Genomic DNA, 27186 nt, shown 5'->3' with positions numbered 1-27186 from the left:
GAAATACAAAATTAGCTGGTGTGGCAGCGCATGCCTGTAATCCCAGCTACTCGGGAGGCTGAGGCAAGAGAATCGCTTGAACCAGGGAGGCAGAGGTTGCGGTGAGCCGAGATCACGCCATTGCACTCCGGTCTAGGCAACAAGCGTGAAACTCCGTCTCAAAAAAAAAAAAAAAAAGCCAGAATGAGGGACAACATAAGATTTACTTTTTGCCTTTCATGTATTGAGCAAATATCTGGAGGCAGAAGAAGTAGATGTGCTATATTTACATTCCCAGTTATACAAACAGGGTTAAGATGCAATCCTGTTATGGGCTGAATTGCCTCTCCCCAAAATTCATATATTGAAGTTCGAACCTCAAGTACATCAGAATGGGACTGGTTTGGAGATAGGGCCTTTAAAGAGGTGATTAAGGTTAAATGATGTCATTGAGCTGAGCCCTAACCCTTATAAGAATCAGGTATCCTTATAAGAAGAGGAGATGAGGACAGACACACAAAAAGTGAGGACCGCGTAAAGACACAGCAATAAGACGGCCATCTACCAGCCAAGGACAGAGATCTCAGGAGAAACCAGTCCTGACACACTTGATCTTGGACTTCAGCCCCCAGAACGGTGAGAAAATAAATTTCCATTGTTTAAGCCACCCAGTCTGTTGTACTTCATTTTGGAAGCCCTAGCCAACTACTACAAGCCCCTTCCTATCTTCAAGGAGCTGGCAGCAAGAGTGTAAAGCCCCAAGAAGACTCACAATGAATGAAAGACAAGACTCAAACCTAGCTCCTGACTCCAGGAGGTTGTGGAGTGTCTTTTACAGAGCTAAGAGCACATAAGTATCTCTTTCTGTCAGGAACACTTTAGTTGGAGTCTCACTAGAGGCATAAAAGAATGAGCCATGTTTCTGAGTCCCCAGGTCACCTACATCCCCAGGGGCCTAAGAACACTAACTCTGTCCCCAAAAGGTCTTCCCATTCCCTTCTAAGCCCTGGCTGTTCCTGGACCTTGATGTGACAGAGAGATGCATTCTCCGCCCATGGGAGCCACCCCTCTCACTCTGCAGAGTCCGTTTCCCATTCAGACTGTATTCAGAAGCTCCCCGTGTGGGGTGTGACATGCTTGAATGCTCTCAATGGAGCAGCTTTATCCCAGAGCCTGAAACTGTGACAAAGAGGACACCTTCACCTGTGAATTAGCTTGATTTTTCCAGCTGCTGCTGCTAACTTCTCCATCAGAAGGCCGACCTCTGTACAAACCACATCTCTGAAAGCTGGAGCAACATTCTCCAACTAATAGCAGGCTTTTTTAAATTTTTATTTATTTACTTTTTTTAACCGTGAAATGTCCTCTTTTAGCGGGCAACTTGAAAAATGCCCTTCCAAAGAACTGAGTTGTCAGTATAAACGTCTAAATGGACCTTTATTAGAACCATAAAAAAGGCTACTTAACATGTAATTGGCCCATTCTTCATGCTTAAATACACTGTTAAAATCGTGCCAATAGCCAACTTTGAAACCCATGGTAAAAGGCAAACGTTTTATCTACAGGCTCCATTTTATAGCCTGGTAAGATGAGATCACATCAATCTTTGTGTCTTTCGAAAGATGATAGATAGAAATTTGCCAGATACCTTTACACCATTCACTTTTCCCTCTTGGATTTACTGAAATTAGCTAGTGGACAAGTCACTCCAACAAGATCATCCCATAAATGCTCAATCCAAGCAGACTGGAGATATGAACTCAAGTCCCCCTTACCCCAATGTGGCTCTGCTTCCATTTCCTTCCTTAATCCTAATGCTCATCGTACTGTTTATTATCAACCAGTTTATAGATCTCTAGTTAATATTTGCTCAGGGCTTATGCTGATTTCTCAATACATGCAATTTTCTGGTTTCATCTTTATCTTCAAGGATTAGATTGGATCGAGCTGCCTTGTAGTAATTTAGTTTTTATCTTATGCCTTACAGTTTTGTGTTCTTGTAATAGCACTTGCTTTTCCTTTTTTATTTAATTAAATATATCTTATTTCACAACTACAGCATTTTTTTCGAGTTTATTTATTTAACAGCTGGCAGGGTGCTGGTGTTTTGTAGAGGGAACCACGCTGGGTATTTTTAGACATTCAGAAGTTAGGGAATGCTCCAGCTGAGAAGAGGGAAGAAAAATCTGAACTTGAGAGATGAATGCTCAGAGATTAAACTTGGATTGCTTTGGCTGCATGATGGAGCTCCATAGATTAAGTCCTTAAAACAAAAACAGAAACAAAAACAAACAACAACAAAAACAGTATATTTAAAAGTATGTTCAAGAAAGAAGCTGCAAGACTTGATCCTTGGTCTTCTGAAGAACAGCTGGCTCTTCCCATTGGCTCAGCCAGTACAGAAATACCAGGTGTTGCTAACGCCTTAGGAACATGCATGCACATTCCCCACAGAAGGCTCTAGACCTGCAAGACTTTCCAGCCATCTCTGTGCTCAGCTCCATTCAGCAACCCTGTGCATACAAGGTTTGGATCAACACAAGTTGTGTGCAGGAGTATGGTAGCCTCTGGCTAAAGGATGATCTCCTCATTGGTTCTAATAAGGACTGAAATGCCAATGATGGGATTCAATACTGATGCTGGGCTCTGCAGCCCTCCTTTCACCATGCTGACCTCACTAGGCTCCTTCCAGGCTTGAAACAACAGCAAGAGCATCACAAAACCTTGCAGCCAGGGTGAGTCAAGTGAGGCACCCAGGTGGTAAAATTTAATGAGGAGTTCATACTCAGAGTCAGGCAAAGTTTGCACGACCCTGACAGTGGGTGTCACTCCCAATTTTATACATTAGACACCCTGCTTAACTCACCCCAGTGCTAGCCGCATGGTACCTTCCTGGAAATATTCCCTCTTCAGGCCACTACTGCACCAAAAAGGCCCAGCTAGAATGTAGCCACTCATGCTAGGTTTCTTGCACCTACACCTGGGATCATTTGGAACCATCAGCCAGACAACTTTCCTCCATCCTGACCAGGATACCTCTATTCCATGCCCTTCCCTATGAGAAGCACTATCATGCTTCTCATGTTACCAGTGGGAAAAACCTTGGAAGAGTCTCCACTATTTCCCACTCATCCAGCTGGACCATCAAATATTACTTATCCTTCTTCTGTGGTATCTCCCTTCTTTCTAGAGTCACAGCTTTAAATCAAGCTGGCATCATCTCACAACTGGATTATTGTACCAATTTCCTAAAGGGCTCCATGCCTCCAGGCCTACTCACCCCCAGGGCATCCTCTACAGAAGAGCAAAGTGTAATCCTTGAACCAGCAGCATCAACATTACTTGGACACATCAGAGCAATGTAAATTCTCAGGCCCCATCCCAGAACTACTACATCAGAAATTCTAGAGGTAGAGTTCAGCACCCATGTTTCAGCCTGCCTTCCAGATAATCCTGATGCTCAATAAAGTTTAAGAACCATTGCTCTATGGTATACAATTTAAGCCAAAGTCTATGCTACCTTCTAGCTTAAAAATTCTTCATTGTCCCCCTTAAGGTGATGCTCAAACTTGCTAGCCTAGCTCTCCACGTATTTTGCAATATATCCTCATTCCACATCTCTGGTCACATTGCATACTGCCCCCTGATCCATATCTCAAGCCCAGCCACGCTGCTCTCCAGATTGAACCCCAGAGTGTGACAGCTCCCTCCTCAGTTACCTCCAGGAATAACATCCATGTGTCCAAGAACTGTATTATTATTGTGTTGAAAGCACACCTATGGCAGGGTTGACCATCCTGAGGATGGATTCACCATGCAGAGGCAGTAGACAAGGCTGACAGTGGAAGGAGAATTGCCATGTGCTGAGTGCCTGCTACTGGATGACACCATAGTGGATCAACTTCCCTACAATGTCTCACTGAATACCTACAAAAAATTTTTAAAAACCTGTGAAGGACTGATGGAAACAAGGAGTAAGTATACCCAAGCCCAAAAGCAAATGTGAGCAGGAAGACCTTCCTGGAATCAAAAGTAGAATAAGAACAAGTGTAAAAAGACAAAAAGAGCCCACTGCCTTTCTTCAGGGTCCCTCTAGGATCCTGGAGCCCAATGACCAGCCCAGGGTCCATCCTCTGAAAGCCTTGATGCATTTTCTCCCTTTGCTGACTACCGTTGAAGCAAGAAATCCAAAGGGCACTTGTTGCAAGCCCTTGATCCAAAGACCCAGCAGTACTGTTTTTGCTGAGTCAGGATAAACAGAACCAGTCACAGAAAGAACATGGGGACATCAGGGCCTGTAAGTGAGCATACAGTTCAATGCTGGGAGCCCAGGTCTCCCAGCCACAGACCTGTCATTCACCAGGTTGGAGACAACATCCAGCCCCAACGTATACCCAGATCCCAGGGTCTGGACTTCTTTTGCTGAGTTTATGCATAATGAGGTCACTGAATCAACCTCTCTCTAAAGGCCCATCTGACATACGTGAGCATAGCATACTGGAGAGGCAAATCCCTTCTGTCCCCAGGCATGATAAAGTGGTCACCTGAAGTTTCAGTATCTACGGAGAAACTGCTATTAAACCAATTTCCAAGTCCCAGACGGGGTCCCTGCCAGGGACCACCATCCTTCCCTGCTGGGGTTCAGCATCAACTCCTCCTCTTGGGGCGGTGCAGGGAGAGGGCCGCTTTTGAACTTTTTATCTCATAGTCTGAGGTTTTCAAGGGTGTTCTGCCTTTCAGATTTATTTCAGCAAGTTGCTGTTAATTGTGTTTTCAATTAGTTATGTTTAAAACATCTTGAGATTTGGGCAACTGAAATTGCAGTGCATCAATAATTATTAAACAGAGGTTCTAATCCATTATTTATTGAATAAATTTTTAATACTAATGCAGAATCCATTGTCACTGACACCATGAGTTTGGCCATTAAGAAAAAAAGCTGACGAAAGGAAACTGAAGCTCCAGGATTCATAAATGAAGGCCTGTGGAGCAGAGCTTCCTGGAGATCAGATTGGCAGCTGTTTCTCTTTTATGTCTGTTTAATCAAGGCTTTGTTGCCTAGAGGAAGGGAGGGGAGTTCCCACATAGTAGGTACTCAGTAAATGTTTGTACAGGGAGCGAATGAATGCATGAATAAATAAATGAATTTAAGAATAATTAAACCAGGAGAGATTTTTTTTAAAGATCTAAGCTCCTTTCTATTTTAACCATTAACAAATACTTACAGAGCATTCAGCTTGGTACTGAAGTGTCCGTGATGGATAAGACAGTAATCCCTTCCCTCTCAGTCTGACAGATCATCATAATACACATTTAAATATAATTATGATAAAATGTGGTAATCCAAGGTGGCACGGAAGCCCATGTGAGGGGGTGACCCTGGCTGGAGCAGTCAGAGAAGGCTTTGCTGAGGAAATAATGCTAGGTCTCAGAGGCCGAATTTTCCAGATGTAGAAATGAGGAAAGGGCAAGACAGCATATTTGGGAGCACAGGCAAAGACAGCATGACACATAGGCGGCACATTCAAGATCATCCAGAATTTGGTCGGGGCATGAGGAAGTGAGGCTGGAAAGGCAGACAGGAGCAAGAAGGTGAGGACTTCGTGAGCCATGGTTAGAAGCTTGGTTTTCATTCTACAGACAAATCCACCGGCAGGGGTTAAAGCAAGGGACTGATGAGTGAGATTTTCCTTTCAGGCCAGCACATCAACTTATATTCTACCTCAGCAACATGCTGGCTAAGCTTCGCCAAAGTTGCAGCAATGCAGGGGAAGAAAGGACAGGATTAAGTTATTTCATAGCTAGAAGCGTGAAACAGACCCAAACTCTAGGCAGAGGGGAAGCAAAGTGAAAGAAAGAGCCAGAGATGCCCTAGTGTTTTGGCTATGCTGGTTTTGAGGAAGGAGGGTTAGGCTGATTACATGTGGTGAGGGGGGGGCAGTGGCAACAGAGATGAAGAAAAGTTTTAGAACAATAAATCTGAAGTGCCTATGGGCTACACAGGTAAATGTCCAGCAAACAATTAGATATACCAGTCCAGAGATCCGCAAAAACTACAGATTGAGTTATAGATGGGGAGTAATTCATACAAGGTAGTCACTTCAAGCATTTGTTCAGAATATACTATGCCCAACACTTGGCTAAATAAACCTTATGCTATGGAGAGCCATTAAAAATGATTTCCAATAGAATTTTAAAAAATAAAATCTAAATAAACACGCACGGGGAGAGTCTACTATCTCTATTTAGGGCAAGGAAATGAACACAATAAGAAAGTAAAGCAGTGGAATGAACAGAACAGACCTTTGGGATTCTCTCCAGTCCTGAACTCAACCCAAAACTCATGCATTGATCAATCAATATTACAAAGCACCATCTCTAAACCTGGAGGAATCCAGAGACACAAAAGTGACATCATGCAACCCCTCTTAGCCTCAACATCCCTCAGAAGCTTTGAGCCCCAACCTTAACTCTCTGTCCTGCCCTCTTTCCAAAATCTCTAGCCACTGCACACTGAAGAGTCTCTACTCCTCTGAGCACCTTTAACCTTGCCAAGCTCTCGCCCACACGTGGCCCGGAGATTTTTAACTTGTCCTGCTCACCCAGGTATTCCCACACACTACCCCTATGCAGCTTGGACTCCTGGAAGGCCACAGCCCATCCCCACCCTACTCACAGACTCCAGCAAGGCTCAGCACAGGACTAAGCATGTAGCATTTTGCTCTGCTTATTTCTGGTTCCCTGGGAGCCTCCACTCCACCACTGCTGCCCCACCTCCAGCGTGCTCAGCTTGGCCAATACAAAAATGAGTACACATTAGGTGCTCAGTGAAGACCTAAGTATAATGGTCCATTTGATCTATATCCTAACACTTCCTCTTTCAAGTTCACAACAGCCCTGGGATTCAGAAAGTCTCAAGCATCCCTCCATCACCAGCAGTACTCTGAGCCCTTGGTTCATGCCGCCTTGCCAGCTGGAGAGAGGAGGGGTCAGTGAAATGAGTTAGATCCAGCCTCCCTCTGCCTATGCTCCCAGAGGCCTTCCTGGAAATACTTTGGAATCCCTAAGAACAGATACCCAAAGCCTATAAGTCACAGCCTATAAGTCACAGTCTCTGTGCTGGGGAAGGTGTAAATGAGAGCTATAGCATCCAAGACGGGAGGTGGCCACATCCACCTGTAGTTGAGAGGCCTCTGGGCCAGCAGACTCTGAAGTGAGGTCTGTAGAAGAGAGCAAAGCAGGGACACAAAGAAGGACGTAGAGTGGTAAGAATTGAACCACACCAGGAGGCCGTCTCTGTCCTTCCAGGCAAAACCCACCACTCCCTTTATCTTCTCACACGTTTTCTAGCCATCTGCTTGTTTTCCTATCTGCTTCCTAAAGTTCCTTGAGGCTAAGAACCTGAATTTTCCACCTTTTCATTTTCCATAATGCCTAGCAAAGGGCATGGCACATGGTAAACGCTCAGCGAATTGTTGTTGAATAAACAAATAGATGAACCCTACTTTTGAAGACACTATAACTGCATGATTTTTAAATTGTGTCTGCTCTTTGGGTCAGTGTCTTTCAGGAGAGACCAATAATCCATTAATAACATTTGGATTTTAGGAAACAAATCTGTTGAAAGGAAAATGTTGTACCTTGTAAATATTCTGTGTTCTCAGGGAAAAGAAAGTCAGGGGGGAAGAACCGCAAATAGCCTACTCCAGAACAATTGAATTGAGGCCAGGAAATTAAAATTAGAATGAATTTAGCATTGGTGTTGTTATAACCAATTATCAGGAAGATTCTTTCTACAATTTTTTATGAGATGGAAGGAGGAAGGAGTGGTAGGCTTCACTGAAATTATACCAGCCAATGAATGGCAGGATTAGAATATTCTTTTTTTAGCTAGTGGGTGTAGTAACGTCATCCTACAGAGAGGCAGACCATGTCATGTTTGATGTATAAATCTAATGACTTTTTAAATAATAATGACAACAACATAAACAATAAAATGTGTAATGTTCTTAAAGATTACATTATCTAATTTGACTTACACACAATCCTGCAAGTACCACTACTATTGTCCCTTTCCAAAGATGACAAGTTGAAGCTCCAAAAGTTAACCAGTATTAGATCTGGGACTCACACATGTGCCTTTGGACTTTGATCCTGTGATTTTCTTCTCTGTGATAACTTTCTGGATAACTTTCTGATAGAAAATTCCCTGGAGGTCTAGGAAATGGTAAAGGTTCTTCCTGCTAGATAAAAGCTTAGGGGACTGAAGTCCCAGCTCACACAGAAAAGCAGAGTTATGGAGGCACTTGGGTCTCATCTATCCACTTGGGATTTGAATCCCATAATTAGCAGCCTGAAACACCCGCCTTTTCCCAGTCACGGACTCATGGTGAAGCTGGCCCTACTTAGGAGCCACAGAGGGGTTCAGTCTGGAACAGGGCTTCCTGATGGAGCCATCAGAGGGTGGTTCATAGCCGGGACTCAAGTATCAGAGAAGGAACCTCGCTTCCTAAAGTATGAAACCTACAAGGGGCAATGCCAATGGCTTATCCCTAGATCGCATCTGCAACCCTGTGACCCCCTGCTCTCCTAGCCTGCCGCTGTACCAGCTTCCTTACTGTAAAGTGGGAAAGGAAAACTGTCACAGCACAGGCTTGTTGTGAGCCCATGCTGGAAAAAAGCAGCATGAACAAGCACTTGTTAGTGCAAGTCACACTGTCCTGGGAAGATAAGTCTGAAGACTGTCACACCCCTGCCTCTTTCCTCCTTACAGCTGACCTTGAACCCCAGTGACAGCGTGGGAGGGAAGGCAAAGATCAGCGACTTGGGATGCTCTCCAGCCTCACATCAAACTTCCATCCTTGCTCTGTTCAACCTGCAAGTGGTTCCTAAGCAGGAAGCAGATCCGCCTGCTTGTGCTGCTTGCATTTATGTTGTTCCACTTCTAATTAGGCCCATCCTGCCCTATTACAGACAATAGAAATGTGTTTTAAATGAAAGCCCAGCTCTTTTCCCCTGACTATACTAAGCCTCTTCATTTCTCTTTGCCTCCTCTGCATTTAGTAACTTAAGTCTGCTTGGAGCTAAATGACCCAGTTAATACAGCCTAGATGGCTGACTGTCCTGTACTCACTTAGGAGTGGCCCTCACAACACAGAGGCTATTACACATTGCATCATTTTTTATTCTGTTTGTAGTTTACATCTCTAGACTGGGAACTCAAGAGGCTGGTGGGTCTGGATCCCCAAGGGGAGCCAGCATCACCTTAAATACGACCTCACTTGTCAAACGATCCACCTCCCCACAGGCTAGGATGGATGAGCAAGAGGTTTATCTTGTTTATTAAATGAGCAATGCTTTATCTTTTGGAAAAACACTGAAATATTTATAGGTGAAATTACTTGATTTATGGGATTTCCTTCAAAATAATAGGAAAGGAAGGAAGTGTGCACAGGGCATTGGTGCGTGGATGGGGCAGGCTTAGGTAAATCACCATCGAGACTGGGTGATGAGAACAAAGGTGTTCAGTTAAAGATTCTGTCTACCTGTGCATCTGCTTACAATTTCCCGCAAGAAAAGGCCACTTTTTAAACAGCAAGGTTTAAATCTGAAAAGCTGGAGTAAATAGTTCTTTAAAAGCTGAAGGGGTGGCCTGCCCCTCCAAAAAGCACATTTTTAATTAAATAAAATTTCAAGATGTGCTTGGTGTCGCTCTCTATCTTGAACGGTTCTATATTCATTGTTTAACCTGGTTTTTATTTCCAGTCTTAATCAGAGGACTTTCTTCTAATTTATCCTAAATCTTTATTTCAAAAACAGTCTCTCCAGAGTAGCCCCCAAACTGCAAGCCAGATTCACATACAAAGCTGTTTTGGCAGCTTGTCTGCCCCCTTTGTCTAGCCTCACCACGAGCAGATTGTTTTCCTCAAAGGCCAATTTAGATCATGAGTGACCCCACCATTTTCTCTAGTTCATTTTAACTGGGTTGTCCTGCACCTCCCTGCTCAGGAAAAAGCAGAAAAAGAGAAAAGCCGTGATCACAGTCATGCTTGTGAATTTAGTCCTCTGGAAAAGGTTTTAATTGACTGGAAAAACATAAGAATCTTCTTCTCCACTGACCCACACCTGCATATAAACTGCTGTTTGGACCCTGGGGCCATTTCTCTGGTACTTCTGTTTACCAGCCTACAATACACCCAAATTACAGGGCTACATCTAAGAGAAAGGAGCATCCTCACAAGCCAAGTATGGCTAACCTGATTCTATTAAATCACAGAAAAGGCCTCGCCACCTCTCTGCCTTTTTCTCTCTAAACCTAGCTAACTGCTTAATCCCATTCAATCTCTACCCACAGCTACAGTTTTGATATCTTCCTGTTCTGACTCTAGCACTTTCCAGCCATGAGAGTGTCCCCTTTCAGATAGCCCATGCCTTTCCAACAAGAATAATCTTTCTAAAACCAATTTGTATACAAATTAACTGAAACTTTGGCCAGAGAAATGCATGAATGTGTAGGCATACAAACTGTATTGCCTTGGAAGACTGTGCCTAGTTTCCACCCACTCACGCTCAGTATCAGCACTGATAACCTTCAGCCCAGCCACTTAGAGCACCATGCCTGATGCCACCCTGAGCATCATGAGCTGGCACAACTCAGGAGCAACTTACCATGAAAACAGGCTTCGTTTCTTTGCCCTCTTTCTTCATGTCTCACTGAAGGTGACAATTGACTCTCAGAGGTGTTTAATGGGGGAAATCACCCACCCTGTGCCCAGTGTGCTCCAAACCAGGCAAAGCAATGGTGGAGAAGGAATATTTTTGGAACAGAGAAAGCAAGACACAGAGGGCTGCACCGCTCCAGGAATAGTTTCTCCCCTGATAGATCTCTTCTCCTTCTTCTCCCTTGCAAGGTGCCTATTACCTGGTTAGTCGATCAAAGTATCAAGTGGAGAAGCCAGAAATAATTTACAGAAATGTGGGGAACCCCTGGCCTTTATTACATCCTCATCCAGGAAGGAAAAACCTCCTGTCCACAGCAGCACCTGAGTGGATCATGGTCAGTACGACTGTGTGGGAGTACATTCACACATGCTGATTTTCTGAACAGGAAACAGCTTCCTGATATTTCTTCCAAACATATTTTCTATACTACATTCTACATCCACCTGGCACAATGACAGGTTCAGGCAAACAAGAAGAAACATGGCCAGTCATGCCTCCATTTGGTCTCTCCCTCAGCCCCCAAGATTCACTCACTCTAACTTAGTAAGAACCCCCGTCATAGATTCCACTAAACAAATCTTTAGGACATAAGCCTTGATGTCAGTAAGCAGGGGACAATTAGACTTCTAGTAAATCTAGGTTTCTACCCAAAAAGTGAATGCATGCTGTTGGCAATACGCTTTGGCAACTTCCAAGTCCTTCATCCTCACTGAAGGAGTTGGGCCACTTTTCCCAAGCTAAGCTGCAACAGACAAGGTGAGCATTCCCATAGCTTTCACTTTTATACTAAACCAACCTCATTTGCAGTACTCACTCTCCTCCAAACAACTGAAGCCACTTCAGTCTGCTGCTCTTTGGGGACAGGGACATGTAAGCAATCTAGTGAGCAAGGCTTCTTACAGAAACGGAAAGCAACATGACTACAAAGAACTGCCCACCAGTGTATCCGGGACGTAACTTCAGTGACAAACCCCCTGCTCCTAAGAGGGCTCTACCTGGTGAAGGAAGTTGGACTTTTTTTTCCTATATATTTTTAAAGATGAGACAACTGAGATTCAAAAAAGTAAATAATTGTAAAGTTTTAAAAATAGATCTCAGCAGAGGGCTTGCAACATCGTCTTAAGCATTCAATAAATATTTAATTAATTAGCTAATGAAAATAAGACAATCAGAAAGTTCTATCAGCCCTTGCCCTCTTCTTTGCATCTCCTCTTTTTGAAGGGCCCTAACCTCTAAATGTAGCATGTGGTCACAGTGAAATTCTTTTTATCATGACTTTATCTGATTTCAAAAGATCCTACTTGTTTTGAAAAACCATCTGAAGTATGTTCAGATTCTATCCCAGAAAAGGCTTCCCCATTCTCAACTCTGCTGGTTATAGCCTAGTCCTAACCAGAGCCTTGCACAGGGCCTTTTTAAAATAAGGATCCTAAGTTTCTGGTAGGGATGTGTCCTTTGATGTTCACTTTCTTCCAGCTAAGCACCCAGCCAGCTACAAAGGCAAATTTGCTACATGTTTCTCCCATCTAATGAAAGTGAGCTTAACAGGGAACAGACTGCCAGTACCTGCCATCACTATTGCATTCAGAGAGAGAATCAGATACAGTACCTCATAGGTGTATGCCTAAATTGGAGATTAAAGACAGGTCCCCAAGCTACTGAAATTATTATTAAGTTTGGCACTGATTCCAATTTAGCCCCAGCCCCCAGCACCACCAAAGCCCTCACTTTTGGGGAGTGTCTCAAGAGAGATGGGAAACCTGGCTGTTTCTGATGTTCAGAACCTGAGTGTCACTATTCACATTGAGTGTCTTGGTAAGATAACTGAAATGTTACCTCATTGCTACATGGTAGCTTTATTTTTTTCAAGGAATACTCTCATTATGTTATCAGACCCTTGTGACCCCCCGTGAGGAGGGTGGGATGGGGATTAGTGGCATCCTCACCGTGTATGTGGCAATCCTGAATCATTCAGCATCACTCTGCAAGTCACCTGCAGTCAAACATGAGTCACTCACAGAGGCATTTCCAAATCCCAGTGTTTCCTCCACCTCTTCCTGCTGAGACCACTCTGTCACTCACTGCCACTGATTCACTCCTCCAGGCCCCCTGTAAACTGAGAGATAAGTAAAATTTGCCTTTATTTCCCCACTTTTCTCTTTTCACTGTGCTCCCAGAAATGGTGTGGAACTCACAGCAATGAGGCCAGTTCGGCAGCCTGCCACCTGAGCTGTCTGGGGAGAGTACCCTGTAATGCATTCATAGATTAATTTGGGGCAGAATTATGTTCATAATCAGTGACTCACTCATATATACAGTGTGCTTTTTTTAAAGTCTTTTTATATGTCCTTTGATAGAATTTTTCATTTGTCTTTTATGCATTCTTCATCTGATTTTTATGTATGTTATGCTTTTGTTTATATTGCAAATGACATTTTATATTCTATTAGATCTTCAAGTATATTACTTCTAATGTAGAGGGATATTATATATTTTATGTCTATCTTTTTTCTGGAAATATAAACTGGAATCTTACTGGTTGTTATAGTTTGTTGGTTCAGATACTTTTTCTAAGAAAATGATAGCAATTTTGTGTTTTTCCTTTTGACGTGTGTGTGTGTGTGTGTGTGTGTGTGTGCACCTTTGTGTGTATGTGCTAATGTATCAGCCAGGACCTCCCTAACTATGTAAACTGTAATGTTGATAGTGGGCATCTTGTCTTATTTGCAATCTTAAAGGGAGTGAGTATAAAAGGAAGCAAATATTGGATGTTTGTTGTAGGTGTTTAGTATAAGACTTTTACCAAATTGAAGAAATTTCTATTTTTTCTAGTTTTCCAAGAGAGTTGTTATCATAAACAAGTATTGGATTTTATCAAAATGCCTTTTCCTGCATTTTTAAAATAATAATGTGATTCCTTTTTAAAAGAATGATGTGGAAAAATACATATTTTCTGATGTAATATCTGCTTTTAAATATGCAAGTTAAATATCAGGGGTCCTAGGACATCTGCTTCCAGCTAGGATGCTAGGATAGAGTTGTGTAAGCAGACCAATATTCCTGCTGAACAGCTAGAAAAGTTAGGAAAAAATACCAAGAAATAAATCAATTTAGGACTTGAGGAGCCAAAATCTCTGAGCAAAGAGAAGCCGAGGTTAGCTGGCCATGTTTCCACTAGGAGAAATAGCCAATTCTTGACACACGTACTTGGCAGAGAACCACTGATAAAAAGCAGAGAAAACAGCAGAGGTTTTGGCAATCTCATGGGGCTGAGTGGATAAAAATTGAAGAAAGGTAGAAAGTAAATGGGTTGAAAAAGATAAACCTGGAAAATACCAACTAAGAGAAGGCTGATATCCCCTATATCAGATACCAACATCTACTGTAAAGCTACAGTAATTAAGACAGACAGTGTAGTATCAGCACAAGGGTAGACAGACCAATAGAACAAAATAGAAAATCCAGAAGCTGACTCACATAGAGTTACTTGGCTTATGACAAAAATACCACTGCAGTGCAGAAGAAAAATATTGATCTTTTAACAAATTGTACTGGATCAATTGTATAACCATACAGAAAAAAGTGAATCCTAAACCCTACCTCATACTACATGCAAAAAAAAATCAGATGGATTGTAGAACTAGATATGAATTATGAAACAACACTCTTAGAAGAAAACAGGAGAATATTTTCATGACCTTGAAACAGACAAAGCTTTTCTAAACAGGACATTTATTTAAGGCTTCTTTAATTTCTTTCAAAATATTTTGTAACTTGCAGAGTATACATTTTGCATTTCATTTGTTAAATTTATAATTATTTTCTTTTTGATGCTACTGCAATAAATTGTATATTTCACTTTTGGAGGGTTCATCACTGGAGTATGAAAATACAATTGTCTTTTCATATGTATCTTATACTCTGTAAGCTTGCTGAACTCATTTATGGGTTCCAAGAGTTTTTTAGTGGATTCCTTAGGATTTTATATATACATGATTATGTTGGCTGCTAATAGAGATAGTTTTACTTTTTCCTTTACAATCTGGATGTCTTTTCACTTTCTTGAATAATTGTCCAATCTAGAATTCAACAACATTGAGTAGAAGTGATCAGAGTGGACATCCTCATTTTGTTCCTGATTTTAGGGAGAAAGCATTTAGTCTTTCACTATTAATTATGATATTGCCTATGGATTTTTAATAAATGACCTCTATCAGATTGTGGAAGTTCCTTCTATTCCTAGATTATTGAATATTTTATGAAATTGTGCTAATTTTGTCAAATGCTTTTCCTGAAATTATAAAGATAACTACATGGTTTGTCCTTTATTCTATTGATATGGTGTATTATATTAATCGGTTTTCATATGTTGAGCCAACCTTGCATTCTTCAGATAAATCCCATTTGGTCATGGTATATAATCCATTCTATATGTTGCTGGACCAGGTCTTTCAGTATTTCAGTGAGGATTTTGCCTCTATATTAATAAGGAATGTTCATTGGTAGTTTTATTTTTTTTGTGATGTCTTTGTCTGGTTTTGATATCAAGATAATACTGGCCTAATAGGATGACTTGAGAAATGTTCCCTTACCTTTTCTGGAAAAGTTTGTAAAGAATTAGTATGACTTCTTCCTCACCAGTGAAGCAGTTTGGGCCAGGACTTTTCTTTGTAGGTTTTTATGTACTATTTCAATCTCTTTACTTGTTAGAAGTCTGTTCACATTTTCTATTTCTTGTTGAGTCAATTTGATAATATATGTCTAAGAATTTGTCCATTTTATTAAAATTATTTAACATCTAAATTGCCATGCAAACATGCATAGTGTTCTAATTCTTTTGATTTTTGTAAGGTCAGTACCAATGTCCCCTCCTTCATGCTTGATTTTAATAATTTGAGTCTTTTCTTTTTCTTGGTCAGTTTAGCTAAAGATTTGTCAATTTTCTTGATATTTTCAAAGAAATAGCTTTTGCTTTTGCTTATGTTCTCTGTTGTTTTTCTATTCTCTATTTCATTAATTTCTGTTATTTTTATTTTCTTCCTTGTGTCTGCTTTAGGTTTAGTGTGCTCCTTTTTTTCACTGTTTTAAGATGAAAGGTTAGGTTATTGATTTGAGATCTTCTTCTTTAATACAATTTTTTAAAGCTACACATTTTCCTCTAAACACTGCTTTAAGATTTTTTATGTGTGTTTTCACTTTCCTTCATCTCAAAATATTTTCTAATTTCTCTTTTGATTTCTTTGACCCATTGTTTATTTAGAAGTGGATTGTTCAATTTCTCTATATTTATGATATTTTGCTATTATTATTTCATTCTATTGTGATCAGAGAGCATACTTTCTATAATTCTAATTCTTTTAAATGTATCAAGTCTTATTCATGGCTTACCATATGGTCTATCCTACAGAACGTTCTATGTTCATCTGAGAATAATTTGTATTTGCCTCTTTTGGGGTGGAGTGTTCTATAGAAGTCTGTTAGGACTACTTGATTTATAGTATTGTTCAAGTCTTATCTTTTCTTGTTAATTTTCTGCCTAGTTGTTCTATCCATTATTGAAAGTAGAATATTAAAGCCTCCAACTACTATTTTTTGTATTGCCTATTATCACTGCAATTCTGACAGTTTTTGCTTCAAGTACTTGGAGGCACTGTTAGTTGTACATATGGTAATTGTTATATCATCTTAATAGATAAACACTCATCTTATCATTATAAAATGTTCCTGTTTATGTCTATTAACTTGATTTCTGCTTTCTGTCTATTTTGTCTGAAGTTAGTACTGCCACTCTGGTTTCTTATGTTGATGTTCACATGATATATCCTTTCCTATTCTTTTCCATTCAGCCTATTTGTATCTTTGAATTTAAAATGTTTACTCTGTAGACATCATATAGTTGAGTCATGGTTTTTGTGTTTAGACCAATTTGACAATCTCTATCTTTTGATTGGGTTGTTTAATCTGTTTATATTTAGTGCTATTATTGTTATACTTGAATTCATGGCTACCATTATAACTTTTGTTTTCTGTATGTCTCTAACTTTTTGTTTCTCAATTCCTCCTTTACTGCTTTCTTTTGCATTAAGCAAATATTTTCCAGTGTAACATTTTAATTCCTTTAATAATTTTACCATATTTTTGAAGTTATTTTCTTTCCTTAAATTGTGTATTTTTAATTTTTGTGGATACATAGGAGCTGTATATATTTATGGGGCACCTGACATATTTTGATACAATCATGCAATGCGTAATATTCATATCAGGATAAATGGAGTATCCATCACTGCAAGCATTTATCCTTTGTGTTACAAATAATCCAATTATACTCTTTTAGTTATTTAAAAATGTGCCATTAAATTATTATTGACTATAGTCACCCTGTTGTGCTATCAACTACTAGATCTTACCCCTTCTTTCTACTTTTTTGTACCCTGGAGTTATTTTCTTAGTGGTTGCTTTAGACCTACCATATTCATATCAATTTATCAGAATATACTTCAGACTTATACTAATTTAGTTCCAGTGAGACAAAGCAATATTACTCCTCTATAGCCCTATTCATTCACTCCTCCCCCTTTTGTGGCATTCCTGATGTGCATATTACATCTAGATAGATAATACATAGTTACTGTATTACATCATTATACAAAAATACATAGTTATAATTACCTTATATAACTTTGTCTTTTAAAGAAGATAAGAGAACAAAGGATAACAAGTATTTATTTATGGAGTGTGTTGTATTAGCCTTCTTTTTTTTTTTTTTTTGAGACGGATTCTCGCTCTGTCGCCCTTATTTGCCATTTCTGGTTCTTTTTTCCTGTGTACTCAAGTTACTCTCTAGCGTCATTTCCTTTTTCCAATACAGCTTTTCTCCCACATATCTGTTTTGTACTTGTATTATCAAATTCATTATCTTTCTATATGTAATAGGTCTGATAATACAATTATATGCATAGTTTAACACAACTGCTTCCTAAATCAGTTAAGGAAAGAAATATGCTTTTATACTTTATTTTCTAGTTGCATAATTATCTTTACTCTTTGTTGTTGTTGTTTCCATGTACGTTCAAATTACTGTTGGGATCACTTGCTTTTACCTGAAGAACTTCCTCAATATTTCTTGTAAAGCAGGTCTGTTAGCAGCAAATTCTCTCAGCTTTTGTTTATCAGGGAATGTTTTTCTTTTATCTTCATTTTCAAAAGACTGTTGTATTGGCTATAAGATTGTTGGTTGACAGGTTTATTTCTCTAGCACTTTATGTCATTCCATTCATTGTCTTTGATGGAAGAAAGTTAATTGATAATCTCATCGAGGTCCCCTTGTATGTGATGAGTACTTTTCTCTTGTTGCTGTCAAGACTTTTTTGTGTGTTGTTTGTCTTTCAGTATTTTTACTATGATATGTCTAAGTGTGGATTTCTTTGTGTTTATTATATTTAGAATTTATTGAGGCTCTTAGGTGTATAGATGAATGGCTTTCATCAAATTTCAGAGGTTTTCAGCCATGATTTTTCAAATATTTCTTCTGCTCTCTTTTTTCTCTTTTCTTCCTGGTACTCCAGTTACACATATGTGTCCACTATTTCTCTGAGGTTCTGTTTATTTTTCTTCATTTTTTTCTCTTAATTCTTCAGACTGCGTAATCTTTGTTGATCTATCTTCGAGTTCTCTGATTCTTTCTTCTGTCAGTTCAAATATACAATTAAGCCCTTCTGATAAATTTTTAATTTTAGTTACCATACTTTCACCTTCATAATATCTATTTTCTATCATTTCTATCTCTTTGTCATTATTCTCTATTTTATGAAACATCATTATGCCTTCCTTCCTTTCCCGCTCTAAGCATAGTTTCCTATAGTTCTTTGAACATACTTATTATAATAGTTGCTTTGAAGTATTTGTCTGCTAAGTCTGACATCTAGGCCCTTCACAGTTTCTATGACCTGCCTTTTTTCCATGTGTCAGTCACACTCTTCTATTTCTTTTCGTCTCATAATTTTTTATTGAAAATTGGACATCTTAGATGATATATTGTAACAATTCTGCATGCTGATCCCTTGCTCTGTGGCTTGATGTTGATGATGTTGTTGTTTGCCTGTTTATTTTAGTGACTTGACTAGGTTATTTTAGTGGTCTGTTTCCCCTAAGAATGCAGCCTCTGATGTCGCCACTCAGAGGGGGCATCCTCGGGCATGCACACTGTCACCCTGAGATGGCAGTGGTTTTATTAGTGCTGTCTTTGACTGTCTCTTTCCCTGATATCTCTGTTGTCTGCCTCCATTTATATCATGCCCAGCTATTAGCCCCCACTAATTGCTGGCTAATTGTTCTATTATGTTTTATAGTACCCTGAGGCATAAATTGCTCCAGAGTCTGATGCAATTAAATTTAGGTCCCTTTGCAGGGTAATCTTTGAGGCCAGGCTTTGAAGAAACTATCTCTTAGCTGTCTCTTTCCATAATTCCCTCCAGTAAATTTCTAGATGGTCTGAGGTTAAGCTTGTTGCTTTCATGGAGCAACCAGTCCCCTCTTAATTGCATGTCACCAAAATCCCCATTGTTTCTAAGAGCACTCTTAGGTTTGTACTTTCTTACATGGTGGTAAAATAAAGCCCCTAAGCCTTGGGAGAGCTTCAGTACTTTTTGATCTTGTGCCCTGCCTCTCCCCTTGGGTAACAAATCTGCAGCAGTGCTCTAGAATTGAGGGTCAGGGACAGAGAACTACTTCTCTCAGAGTCATACACCTGCTTTGTGAGTTTTATGCATCTCACCTTGGGCTGGTATGGCAGCCTCCAGTCTTTGTGGTTTACTTCTCCTTGCATAGAGACTTTTACCCAAGCTAGGGTGAGGTAATAGGGCCCTCTATTCCTGGCTGCCATGCCTGGGGTAGATCTTCTGCCCTATTAGTATGGCATAGGTGGAGGAAGACAGCCCCAGATCTCTCAGCCATTCTTGCCTGGAATAGACCCTCTGATACACAGAGATGTGGTGAGGATGTAAAATGCTGGTGGCCTGCCCCCACCCCTTGGAGACACTGAAGCCCTCCACTGGAAGTTGAGTGAAGAGGGAGTCCTTTATTCTTGGTTGTACTTGCCCATTGTGGAAATTCCCTCATTGTGAGCTGAGAGAGTAGGAAGGGAGGAAGCAAATTGCAGGTCAAATGCCATGGACTCCCGTCCTTACCAAGATGCAGTAAACTTTCTGGAATAAATATTTCTTCATCTGCTGTATGGCCCAAAGACAATGCTCAGCGACTTTAAAAAATTTTAATGTAAATAATTTTCACCAGTTGTGGTTGTTTCACTGGGGAGAGGGCCTGTGAACACCTCCATTCCAGAAATGATGTCCCGTAAGTCATTCTTAGCTTCCTAGACATGCATGGCTGACAGGCACTGAGGGCTACTGGTTGCAACCTGAATCCTGGGCTGTTGAGAACAGAAGCAAGATAAGGAAAGGGAGAGGTAAATAGAGAATGCATGGGAAAGAGAAGAGAGGGTAATGAGGTCTGTCTCACCATGACTTTGACAATAGAGCAACAACAAATAAAAATTAATCTTGCTTCATCTAGGGACAACACTGGACACAATCTTGAGGTGTGCGAACTTAGTCTTTGGCAACCCTGCCTTCCATCTGTGAATGTCTCATACCTGGTATCCTCCCAGGTGAGGGTAGTCTCACTCAGGACTTTTATTTCTCTCACCTGTTCCTTTTTCAGCTCTTCATTTAATTTCTAGAGGAAGTTACCAGCCCTTAATTCACACCAAAATACGTGTCATTGGCTGGGAGCTGCTTAATATGAGATCTTGCTAGAGGAATTTGCTTTTCAAAAAGGGAAAACCCTATTCATCCTAAAGGCATGATCCCCTAACTGAGGAACTGCAGGCTACATCACTAGGTCAGCCCAGGCCATATGAAGCCAGAGAGAAGGGGGATCTTGTAGAACCTTAACTAAGGCTGCTTCACATATTTCTGAGGCCTCTAGAGCCAGACATTCTGGCTAAAAAAAAATTCTGACATGTCCACAAATCTGAGGAGGCACACTGTCTCAGTAAGCACAGCTGCTCTCCATTTGGTTAATGATAGCCCATCTCAAATTTGGTGTGTGCAAACAAAAGAGCCAGCAGGCCCAGCTCCATGGAGCTTGCCCACAGAGGCCTCTGAGCCGCAGGCTGCCACAGGATCTCTGGTAGAAACAGAACGATCTGTGTTGCATCTGGTGTGATAAGGCTGGTCTGTGTCAGGTGAAGGCCAGGTATAGACTTTAGCTTATACAGTCGTGCACTGCACAATGACATTTCAATGTCCGATGGCATGTATGACAGTGGTACCATGATCTTATAAGACCATGTTTTAACTGTACCTTTTCTATGGGCAGATATGAAAATACCTACCATTGTGTTACAATTGCCTACAGTATTAAATACAGTCACGTGCAGTACAGGTGTTCAGTCTAGGAGCAATGAGCTCTACCGTAAAGCCTAGGTGTGTGGCAGCCTATTCCATCTAGGTCTATGTAAGAACATTCTATGATGTTTTCACAATGAGAAAATTACCCAGTGGTGCATTTCTTAGAACATATCCATGTCATTTAGTGACACATGACTGTGGTACAATGTGGCAGGATTTGGTAGCAGACAGGCCAGCGAAGGGATCCTAAAAAAATACCAAAGGCTGTGCCAGTAACAGTGCAAATGCAGGAGTAGAAAGGAGGAAAAAAGCATTGGAGGAAGATGCAGGCTACAGACCCTCAAGCCTAGGGCAAATCTGTTCAATCTTTGTCATTCTACGTGGTTTTCTTAGGCACCTCTCTGTTATCTCAAAAGTCAGCCCAATTTTCAGTCAATCCAATATTGACTTACTCTTTAATCCCATATTTGAAAGAAAACTTTTTCTCTCTGAAAGTCTATTAAGTCACTGTCCCTGAGAAGCCTTCCTGAATCTTTTTGGCATTTGGTCTTCTCTGTCTTCTTGGCTCCCATTGCCCTCCATATAAACTCAAATGGTCAAGAACCAACTGAAAAAGCCATCCCACCAGAGATCCACCCCACAGTAGATGCTTCCATCCCTGTCCTCCTCCTTGAATCTGGTCAGCTGGCTATGATCTGGTGCTTCAAATCCCTCCCATGAATGGGGTCCGATACACTCCCATCTCTAAAATCTATTGAGAGTGATAAGTAGGGAGAAACCTCTGGAGACCAAGCCACTGAAATGACCATTCTGTCTGTTTCACAAGTGACCTCCATGACTGCAGAGGTTTTCGTCTACCTTGTTTACTGCTGTCTCCCTAAGGCCCAGCACAATCCTGGTTCACAGTAGGTGCTCAGATCGGAACTGATAGAATAAACAAGGCTGTTCTTGCACAAAGGGGGATGACTTCTGGGCTGCCACATTTCATACAAAGGACAACTCACATCTGTCTTCAATAGACTCAGCTGCTTAGAGGTACCTGGAGCTGGTTTAATTCCTTGCCAAAGCTCCTCCCCAAATTCAACCACTCTCTGAAGGTGCTTTATACTTACACATTCTAATCATTTCTATACACTGTCTGGATATGCCCAGGTCAATGAGACAGCTGAGCTGCCATGATCTATTTTAGGGTCTACCTCACAATCACTACTGCCACTCAACTAAACCAGCATGGAAACTACTTTTTATGTTTGAAAGAATATGAGGGGCTATTGTGTCAGTTATAGGACCAGGGGCTGACAAAGCCAAACACCCAACTGCAGATCTGTATTAGCCCATTTTCACACTGTTGATAAAGACATACCAAAGACTGTGCAATTTACAAAAGAGAGAAGTTTAATGGACCTATACTTCCACATGGTTGTGGAGGCCTCACAATCATGACAGAGGGCAAGAAGGAGAAAGTCACATCTTACGTGGATGGCAGCAGGCAAAAAGAGAGAGAGAGAGCTTGTGCAGGGAAACTCCCGTTTTTAAAACCATCAGATCTCGTGAGACTTATTCACTATCACAAGAACAGCATAGAGAAGATCCACCCTCACGATTTAATTATCTCCCACTAGGTCCCTCACACAACACATGAGAATGATGGGAGCTACAAGATGAGATTTGTGTGAGGACTCAGAGCCAAATCACATCATTCCACCCCGACCCTTCCCAAATCTCACATCTCCACATTTCAAAACCAATCATGCCTTCCCAACAGTCCCCCTAAGCCTTAACTCATTTCAGCATTAATTCAAAAGTCCACAGTCCAAAGTATCATCTGAAACAAGGCAAGTCCCTTCCATCTATAAGCCTGTAAAATCAAAAGCAAATAAAGTTACTTCCTACATACAATGGGGATAACAGGAATTGCATAAATACAGCCATTCTGAATGGGAGAAATTGGCTAAAACAGAAGGGCTACAGGCCCCATGCAAGTTCGAAATCCAGTGGGGCAGTCAAATCTTAAAGCTCCAAAATGATCTCCTTTGACTCTATGTCTCGTATCTGAGTCATGCTGATGCAAGAAGTGGGTTCCCATCATCTTGGGCAGCTCTGCCCCTGTGGCTTTGCAGGGCATAGCCTCCCTCTGGCTACTTTCACAGGCTAGCATTGAGTGTCTGCAGCTTTTCCAGGCAAACGGTGCAAGCTGTCAGTGGATCTACCATTCTGGGGTCTGGAGGACGGTGATGGCTCTCTTCTCACAGCTCTACTAGGCAGTGCCCCAGTAGGGACTCTGTGTGGGGGCTCTGATCCCACTGCTCTAGCAGAAGTTCTCCATGAGGGTCCCGCCCCTGTGGCAAACTTCTGCCTGGGCATCCAGGAATTTCCATACATCCTCCGAAATCTAGGTGGAAGTTCCCAAACCTCAATTCTTGACTTCTGTGCACCTGTGGGCTCAACACCACGTGGAAGCTGCCAAGGCTTTGGGCTTACACTCTCTGAAGCCACAGCCCAAGCTGTACCTTGGCCCCTTTTAGCCACAGCCAGAGCAGCTGAGATGCAGGACACCAAGTCCCTAGACTGCACACAGCAGAGGGACCCTGGTCCCAGCCCACAAAACCATTTTTTTCTCCTAGGCCTGGGTCTGTGATGGGAAGGGCTGCCACAGAGGTCTCTGACATGCCCTGAGACATTTTTCCCATTGTCTTGATGATTAACATTTGGGTCCTTGTTACTTATGCAAAGTTCTGCAGCTGGCTTCAATTTCTCCTCAGAAAATGTGATTTTCTTTTTTATTGTATTGTCAGGCTGCAAATTTTCTGAACTTTTATGCTCTGTTTCCCTTTTAAAACTGAATGTGTTTAATAACACCCAAGTTACCTCTTGAATGCTTTGCTGTCTAGAAATTTCTGATGCCAGATACCTTAAATCGTCTCTCTCAAGTTCAAAGTTCCACAAATCTCTAGGGCAGGGGCAAAATGCTGCCAGTCTCTTTGCTAAAACATAACAAGAGTTCTAGTTTTCAACAAGTTCTTCATCTCCATCTGAGTCCACCTCAGCCTGGACCTTATTGTCCATATCATTATCAGCATTTTGGTCAAAGCCATTCAACAAGTCTCTAGGAAGTTCAAAACTTTTCCATATTTTCCTGCCTTCTTCTGAGCTCTCCAAACTGTTCCAGCCTCTGCCTGTTACCCAGTTCCAAAGTCACTTCCACATTTTGGGGTACCTTTTCAGTAGCACTCCACTCCCAGTACCAATTTACTGTATTAGTCCATTTTCACACTGCTGATAAAGACACCCAAGACTGGGCAATTTACAAAATAGAGGGGTTTAATGGACTTACAGTTCCACATGGTTGGGGACGCCTCACAATCAAGTCAGAAGGCAAGGAGGAGCAAGTCACATCTTACCTGGATGGCAGCAGGCAAAGAGAGAGAGAGCTTGTGAAGGGAAACCAGTTTTTAAAACTATCAGATCTCATGAGTCTATTCACTATCATGAGAACAGCAGAGGAAAGACCTGCCCCAATGATTCAATTATCTCCTTCTGGGTTTCTCCCACAACATGTGGTAATTATGGGAGTTACAAGATGAGATTTGGGTGGGGACACAGAGCCAAACCATATCAAGGTTGAAGCTGACTTTCATATAATCTTGCCTGAGGCTCCACATGATGTGCATATATGCGTCTTGTGTGCATGTGCATATGCATGTTGAGAGAGGGAGGAGAGTGGAGGGGAAAGAAGAGGAGGAGAGAGGAGGGGAGACATTATGGTTAATATCGAGTGTCAACTTGATTGGATTGAAGGATTCAAAGTATTGTTCCTGGGTGTGTCTGTGAGGGTGATGCCAAAGGAGATTAACATTTGAGTCAGTGGACTGGGAGAGGCAGACCCACCCTCAGTCTGGGTGGGCACCATCTAATCAGTCACCAGTGTGGCTAGAATAAAGCACACAGGAGAAGATGGAAGAGCAGACTTGCTGAGTCTTCTGGGCTTCATCTTTCTCCCACACTGAATGCTTCCAGCCCTAAAACATCAGACTCCAAGTTCTTCAGCTTTTGGATTCTTGGACTTATACCAGTGGTTTGCCAGGGGCTCTCAGGCCTTTGGCCACAAACCGAAGGCTGCACTGTCAGCTTCCCTACTTTTGAGAATTGTACTGGCTTCCTTGCTCCTCAGTTTGCAGGTGGCCTACTGTGGGACTTCACCTTGTGATCCTGTGAGTCAGTACTCCTTAATAAACTCCTTTTCATATATACATCTATCTTATTAGTTCTGTCCCTCTAGAGAACCCTGACTAACACAAGAAGGCAGAGGACAGGAGAGCAGAGGGGAGGGCAGGAGGAGAGGGGAGAGGAGAGGAGGGGAGGGAAGGGAAGAGGAGGGGAGAGAAGGGGAGGGGAGAGGAAAGAGGAGAAGAGAAAGAGGAAAGAGGAGGGAAAACAGGAAATGGAGTAAAGGATCCCCTCATATCCCACAGAACTTCCCTTAACCTCATGGCTCCTCAGCCCACTCACCTATATAGCATCCTGTTTCATCAGCATCAGAAGGTGAAGACTGAAATCACACAGGCTCAATTTCTTTATGTATTCAGTGATAGCAGCTCCCAGATGAGAAACCTAAACAGAAGTGAAATATTAATTCTCCCACAAGTACAGGTGTCTCTTGGCACAAACTTAGCATGAACACCATCACCAGATGCACCCCCATTGCTGAGGATCCGAGGCCTTAGATCCAGGTTTGGATGCTGGATCCTAGGAAGACATGGCTGAATCTGTAAATAGAAAATCACCAATCAAGAGATTATTATCCAAAATTTGGATGACTAGGTGGGTTCATTCTGTATACCTGGAATTCTCACAGGACAATTTCATTAAAAAGAATGGCAACTATGGTGTGACTGCTGTCAATTTTTTTTATTATGAAAACAGATCAAGACCTGATTATTCATCTGGAGTGATAAATAAATAAATAAAACTTTGAATGTTACCCCTTCACTCACACCACAAGGCCCAAAGTCTGCAGCCTGGCACTCAAAGCTACCAAGATAAATCTCTAACCTACCTTCCCAGTCTCATCTCTCAATACTTGTACATAATGTTTCTTCCACTTCAAAGTACTTGATATTTTTTCATGATCAATCCCCTATGATTTCCTACTGCCTTGTGGTTCACACCATACCTTTCAGCTAGAGACCCACTTCCTTTCCATTTGTCCATGACCAAGTTATACCCCTGCCTCAAGGCCCATCTCAAATGCAACCTTCTTTCTGAAGATATCTCCTTTCAGCCCCCAACAGAGCAATATCTCACTCCTCCTGTAAACCCCATATGTAGACAGTAACTCATCAAACTTGATAGTATAAATAATAAAAACTTACAGTAAACTCATCTAACAAATATTAAATCCCAATTATTTGCCAGACACAATATTAAATACTTAATATTTATTGATCCACTTAATTAATGATTTTCATATATGTTTTGTGTTCCCCAATGCCTGATGGCAGCCTTTAGTCTAAATCATATTTCTCTGCTATAATCCTTAACATAATGCCTAGATACAGTAAATTATCAGTAAATGCTTATTGAGTATAAATGAATTAATGTACAATATGTGAATATATAAATGAATGAATGAAGTAAAAGGATCCCTTTTTAGAGGCAAAATTTCCAAGATCATTAGGCTGAGCTTCTGGATTTCTATGCATATTATCTGAGTTCTTTTCCATTCTCAATAAGATTCCAGAGTCTCATATAGCAAATCACAACAAGCCTGCAGCTATGATGTGTGGATGGTGAGCCTTTCACATAGGATCATGAAGAGGACTCCTAGCATTTAATTCTCTAAATTACACTCACCCCTTCAACAAACCAGAAAACAGTATAGCAAACTTTTATCCTTTCTTTCCTGGCCCACTCTCCCTAGCTCTAGCACCCAGAACTTTTACATTTTTCTGTCCCACAGTAAGTGACGAACTAATACAAACATACACAGGTGTACAAGAGAATAAATCCTTTTCCAAGGGTGCTATAAGTCTTTGAGGTCAATGCTTAATGCAAAGGAATGGAATGATTTCAAACA

Source organism: Symphalangus syndactylus, chromosome 18 (genome assembly GCF_028878055.3).
Source record: "Symphalangus syndactylus isolate Jambi chromosome 18, NHGRI_mSymSyn1-v2.1_pri, whole genome shotgun sequence".
Lineage (NCBI taxonomy): Eukaryota > Metazoa > Chordata > Mammalia > Primates > Hylobatidae > Symphalangus > Symphalangus syndactylus.
This window is presented reverse-complemented; position numbering follows the sequence as displayed.